The sequence below is a fragment of the Peromyscus californicus genome, unplaced genomic scaffold (assembly GCF_007827085.1).
Source record: "Peromyscus californicus insignis strain IS unplaced genomic scaffold, ASM782708v3 Scaffold_3__1_contigs__length_106647218, whole genome shotgun sequence".
Taxonomy (NCBI): Eukaryota; Metazoa; Chordata; class Mammalia; order Rodentia; family Cricetidae; genus Peromyscus; species Peromyscus californicus.
In genome coordinates, this window is record NW_026294551.1 from 59,001,795 (window position 1) to 59,008,743 (window position 6,949).

Here is a 6,949-nt window from a genome sequence, read left to right on the forward strand (position 1 = left end):
GCCCTTAAATGGATTTTAGAAAGTATTTCACCTTTGGTGCACTAGACTAGCTACAGTAGCAAACACCCTCTAAATCTACTGCTTATTTTATTTATTTTTTAAAAAATACACTTGTTTGAGATAGGGTCTCACCCTGTATCCCTGGCTGGCTTGGAACTCATGGTATAGACCAGACTGGCTCCAACTCACAGAGTTCCCCTTTCCTCTGCCTCCCAAGTGCTGGGATTAAAGGTGTGCATCACCATGCCTGGCCTAAAATTATGTTGTTGTTTTTAAGTTTGGAGCTCGGGCCAGATGCCTATCACAGGTGAGCTAAGGTTTCTACTATAGTCTTCAGCCTGCAGCACCCAGACTCGTAGGCCCCCGTCTTTCATGTTGCTGTTTTCTGAGGCAAAGGGAAAGAAAAGCTCAGGCAGTCTCCAGGCAGCTGACTGCTCCACCTCACTCAGCTCCAAATGCCCCACCCAGCCACAAGGGAAAAAAATGTGTGTTTGGGGTTCCTTCTGTCTGTGCTTGGGGCACTGAATGTATTTTCCGTATTAGAATTCTGCCCCTGAATTTATTGAAGCAAATAGTTCGAAGCAACTTTTCCAAAAAGCCTGCTGACAGAAGTTTCTTTCACTTCTGATCCTGTGTGTGCATGGTGCTGCTGGCAATCGAACTCAGAGCCTTGCGAATGCTGTGCCATTGAGCTGCGATCCAAGCCCTGATATTCTTTTTTTTCCCCCTCAAAGATTTATTTTATGTGTATCAGTGTTTTGCTTGCATGTATGTATATGCACAACATGCATGCCCAGTGCCCAAAGAGGCCAAAAGAGGATGCTTGATCCCCTGGATCTGGAATTACAAACAGTCATGAGCTGCCAAGTCCTCTGGAACAGCAGCCAGTGCTTTGAATGAATGAAATCTCTCTCCAGCACCAGCTGTCCTAATTATGCCCATTTTGTGGTGGTTGGTTGGTGGTAGGTTGACCTTAAACTCAGTAAATAGCCAAAGATGACCTTGAGCTCCTGATCCTCCTACTTCCAAGGGCTGGGATGACAGATGTGCACCACCACACCCAGCTAGAGCTATCCATCCTTGAAGAATGTTTTCAAGCACCACACCATTGACAGGCCTGGTTCCCTTCTGTGAATGACTTCTTCATCACCCAATGCTGCTCCAGTACCACTGTGACTCAGACTTGTAGTTTGTTCTAGAATAAAAGCTGCAACAGTAGCAACAGAAATGCTGCCAGCTGACTTAGCAGGGATGGCCAACTTTGGTTGGCCCACTTGTTAAATAGGAACAGCAATCATTAGATGGACTTCCCATTTCCATTCCGATCGGAGTGACTGGGCTCCTAATCTAGCCAGTGTGAGCCCACTTCCTGTGTTAGGAGCTGGTTTGGAGACAAGCATATGACCTGCCTTTATCTAGTAAGGCTTGAGTGGGGGTATATGAGCAGCTTCTAGAAGGGTCTCCTCATCTGTAAGGAACAGGACCCTCCACTTCCTGCGGGCATGTGGTACCTGGAAGGGATACCTGTGGTGTCTGCAGGGGCAAGTGGAGCAGGGAGGCCCACAGCGAAGTAAGACGCAAACCTCTGAGCCTGGTGTTAGGTGAGACAGTAAACCATTGCCTTGTGGTTTCAGACAGTTTGAGTTGGTTTATAGTCCTGGGCAGCCAGAGGCATGCTGGTTGATACCATAAAGGGGGATATTCGATAATATTACAGCACCTTGACACAGCTATGGTCCCTGGGGAGGAAGAAACCTCAACTGAGAAAATGTCCCCACTAGACTGGCCCATGGCCAAGACTGTGGTGCATTTTCTAGATTGATGGTTGATGTGGGAGGACCCAGCCCACTGTGGGTAGTTGTGGTGATATTGTGTCCCTCAATATATTGTGCACCCTAATAAACTTATCTGGGGTCAGAGAACAGAACAGCCACTAGATAGACATAGAGGCCAGAAAATGGTGGCTCACATGCCTTTAATCCTAGCATTCCAGAGGCAGAGATCTGTCTGGATATCTGTGAGTTCAAAGCCACACTGGAAACGGCCAGGCATGGTGACTTCACATCCCAGGAAGTGATGGCAGAAAGCAGAAAGGTATATAAGGCGTGAAAACCAGGAACTAGAGCCTTTTTAAGCTTTTAGCAGCAGTTCAGCTGAGATCCATTTGGATGAGGATTCAGATGCTTTCAGTCTGAGGAAACAAGATCAGCTGAGGAACTGGCAAGGTGAAGTTGGATGTGGCTTGTTCTGTTTCTCTGATCATTCAACATTCACCCCAATACCTGGCTCCAGGTTTATTTTTATTAATAAGATCTTTTAAGATTCGTGTTACAGGTGGTGATACTCCGGGGCACGTGGTCTTTGGTTGTATAAGAAAGCAGGCTGAGTAAACCAGGAGGAGGAACAAGGCAGTAAGTAGTGTTCCTTCGTGACCTCTGTTTCAGTTCCTGCCTCGAGTCCCTGCCCTGACTTCCCTTCGTGATGCACTGTGATCAGGAGGGCATTTAAGTTGAAATAAGCCCTTTCCTCCCCAAGTTGCTTTGGATCATAACATTTTACCATAGCAACAGAAACTGTAACGAAGACACCTAACTTCCCACAGTACACATGGGACGCACAGGGGAGACAGCTATAGTAAGCTCCAAGAGACCACTGACCTAGGAGCCACCTCTGTCAGCCAGCACTGACAACAGATGGGTGGCTGACTTCCTCCACGCGCGACACGGTAGAACCCTAGATACTTGCTGGTCCTTGCCCAGTATTCACTATCTGCTGCATTCACGATTGCCCATAATCTTGGTTTATAGAAAGCCCAGTAGGATTTTCCTACCTAATTTCTTTGGATCTCAAATGGTCACTTCAGTGATTGCTATTCTTAAAATCCAGATAGACATGGCTGAAGCTAAGGGAAGCAGGAATAGAATTCAGGCCTTGTCCCCACTGAAATACCAACAAGTATTAGGCACAGGTGTGATTCCTATACCACCACACCACACAGATTTCTCCCTCTCCCTATTCCCCTCCCCCTCCCTCTGCCTCTCCTTCCCCCTCCCTCTCTCCCTCTCTTTCGTACTTGCACCTGCCCTCACTCTTGATCTCTTTGAGACAGTCCAGGCTGTCTTCAAGCTTGCAGCAATCCTCCTGCCTCAGCCTCCCCAGCTGATGGCATTGCAGGTGTGGACTGTCACTGGTCACAGCTTTCTTGGCTGCATTTCTAGTCTTCGAACGCGGCGGCCTCTCCTCCACAGCATCATTGACATTTTGCACTGAATAATTCTGTTTTGGAGAGACTGTCCACCGTGCACAGGATTTGAGCAGCGTCCAGGTGTCCACCTCTGCAGCACCTCCAGCTGTAACAAACCAAAGTGTCTCCTTTACCCTGGGAACAAACCACCCATCCCCAGGGAGAACTGCCATCTCAAAGAGCTGCAGGGTTTTTTTACAATCTACTTAGTGAATGCAGTCGGATTCAGCCCCCAGCTTCTTACCCATGCTTCTTCAGCTAAGGTGACCCTGACATTCTGGGGACAAATGCCCCCATTCTGTTATTAGCTGACAGGGTTTGGATAAAGCTGTTACTAACCAGGCACTGTGGGTGACATGCCACATGGGATTGATCAATGGGAGTATATAGCATCCTCTTGGCCACAATGACCTAGCCAACACTTGAATATGTTTCAGGTGTTGACCTTAGGAGTAGCTCTCGGGCTTTCCACTTGAACTCCTGGGCCTGCGCTTGTGAGAATACAAGCCTGGAATTCCTGGCTGCCATCCTGCTACCCAGAGTGAAAGTCTGTCTGGGAATGCAGCCAACACAAGAGACGGTGAGAGACAGTTCCTGGTGACAGTGTCATCTGAGTCTCCAAGTAACATCTATCCACTACAAGGCCTCCTCCTGGGAACTGTCCTTTAAATGGGCCAGTCACCTTATCTGGGGATTTGGGCCATTTGGCTTGGGTTTCCTCCGGGTTGCAAAGCACCCTCCCAGCAGTATTCAGTCAGGTCTGGTCCATCGGCAGCGTGCAGGCTCGGGCCTGTTCACAGCCCCCCCGGGGGCCTTCCCTGGGCACCAGCTGTGGATTATCTCCTTTTCTGGTCATTCTGTGGTGCTGAGGCTGGAAGCCAGAACCTGGCACACACTGGGTAAGCCTTTAGCCCCTGAGCGGCACCTGCAGCCTTTGCCTTTGCTGTAGGTTAGATCCTTACTCTGCCTGTTGTCCCCCAGAGTGACTGCTCAGAGGTGGGGCTTTGTGGGAGGTCTTTCAGGACACACCCCTGAAGGGATAGTAGGGCTCTGGTTTCTCTCTTTCGTGCCTTGATCAGGTGAGCAGCCTAGCTTCACCCCGAGTTCTCCACCATAATCTGCTTCATGACTGCCACATAAACAGTGGGGCGAGTCAACCACGGAGAGAGACAGGGAGACAGCCAATGGTGGAAGTTGATTAGCCAGGGTGTCAGTTATAGTAACTGAAGGTGGCTGAACACACCTGCCTTTAAATGATTGCTCTGCAAAGGTGCTCGGGGCAGAGGGATAAAGCTGGAGACACGTGAAGGAGAACGTGGACCTTCTTCCTCTGGGCCTGGAGAGTGGGAGGGTTTATATGACAACTAGACTGAACCACAGGGTGCCCAGATATTTGTTTAAACATTCTAGGGGTGTGTGTGTGTGTATGTATGTTGTGGGGGTGGTAAGTGTTATGTGTGTAGTTTATGGTGTGTGTGGGAGCCATGTGTGGTAAGTAGTATATATATATTGTGTGTGTGTGTGTGGTTGGTGTGGTGTGTGTGAGGGGTAGTGTATGGTAAGTGGTATGTGTATATGTATCTGTGTGTGTGTGAGTGGTGTCTGTGTGTTTGTGTGTTGTGTGGGAGTGTGTGGTGTGTGGTAAGTTGTGTGTGTGTGTAGTTTGTGTGGTGTGTGGTGTGTGCGTGTGTAGTTTGTGTGGTGTGTGGTAAGTGGTGTGTGTGTGTGTGTAGTTTGTGTGGTGTGTGGTAAGTGGTGTGTGTGTGTGTGTGATATGAGTGGTGTGTGTGTAGTTTGTATGGTGTGTATGGGGGTGTGGTGTGTGTGTGTGTGTTTGTGTGGTGTGTGGGAGTGTGTGGTATGTGGTAAGTCGTGTGTGTATATGTAGTTTGTGTGGTAAGTGGCGTGTGTGTGTGTGTGTGTGTGTGTGTGTGTGTGTGAGAGAGAGAGAGAGAGAGAGAGAGAGAGTATGTGGTGTGAGTGGTATGTGTGTGCAGTTTGTGTGGTGTGTATGGGTGTGTGGTGTATGGTAAGTGGTGTGTGTAGTTTGTGTGGTGTGTGGGAGTGTGTGGTAAGTGGTGTGTATGTGTGAGTGGTGTGTTTGTATATGTGTTTGTGTGGTGTGAGTGGTGTGTATGTGTAGTTTGTGTGGTATGTGTGGGAGTATGATGTGTGGCAAGTGGTGTGTGTGTGGTGTGTGTGTATGTGTGGTGTGTGTGTATGTGTGGTGTGTGTGTATGAGTGGTGTGTATATATATGTGTGTAGCTTGTGTGGGGATGGTATATGTGTGTGAGTGGTGTGTGTGTATTGTGTAGTTTTTGTGGTGTGGAGAGTGATGTGTGTGTGTGTGTGTGGTGTGTGTGTGTGTGTGTGTGTGTGTGTGTGTGTGTGTGTGTGTGTGTGTGTTTTCTGGGTGAGATCAGTGTATAAATCTGAAGTAAAGCAGGATTCCCTCCTCAGGGTGAGCATACCTCACCCAGTCCCTGGCCTGCATAGAATGCAAAGGTCGATGTCCATGCACTTCTCCCTTGGACTTGGACTCAGACTGGAGACATTATTCTCAGCCCTCTGCTTCTCAGGCTTGGAAACCCAGACTGAACCTGCATTGTGGGCAGTTCCAGGGCTCCCCCTGCCAACCGCAGACGCTGGAACTTCTTGGACCTTAAAACCACATGAGCACAAGGTTCTTTGTAATAAGCTAGAGAGAGAGAGAGAGAGAGAGAGAGAGAGAGAGAGAGAGAGAGAGAGAGAGAATGTGTGTGTCTGTCCTTTCTTTGTTCTTTCTCTGGAGAATTCTGACAGCGGGGGTGGGGGGCTTGGCAGGCGAGCATGTATGGAGGAAAAAGGCACCTCCTCCCTTTAATCTCTCTGTCATATCTATTTACACTTCTCTCATGAAGATGAGACCACCTTCCTCATGAACTTCATGGAATCGCCTACAGAGTCATGAGCTTTGGAAAGCTTTGGGAATGAGTGGATCATATGGATACAACACTGTAAAGAATTTTAATATGATCTGTGTGTTGTGGGAATGCGTGGTATTTCTGGCCTTGCTTTTAGGAAATGCCTTTTATATCTTTCTATCATCCTTAACCGTAAGATAACTACCTGCAGAGACATTTCCTAGGATGAAAACCAAACATATTAGTATGTCACTAAATGCAAGTTCCTCCTGGAGTCTGTATTTGCAGACTTTGGTAGCTGGCACTATATATTTAGAAAGACAGGTGGCTACTGAGAACTCTTTACGTGGCTTTCTCTACCAAGAGTGGCAGGATAGATGTATTTTGAGACCTTGCCATCCAGGAAAAGAACATATGATAGTTTGACATACATCAGGGGTGGGGTGCTTTGGCTCCCCCAAGCTCACCTGTGGATTTTCTGAAGAGCTTGGGCTAGGGGCGGAGTCAGGCTGACTCTGTAGGATGAAGGGCTGCTCAAGAGACATGCTCCCTCCTTGCACTGTCTTACTTCCTCTGGTGCAGGCTGCAGGGCAGCCAGCTAGCTTCTGAGATGCAAGGTGCACCTAGATCCACTCATCCTGAACAGGAATGGAGTCATGGCTGGGGCACTAGGCCCAAGTTCCCATTCTAGTCTGCCACTCAGCTGTGACTGTGGGTGTGTGCGTCACCACTTCTGGGAGCTCTTGCCTGTAATAGCACAGGATCTTAGCCATATCAAATTCGAGAAAAGAAGAGAGTTAA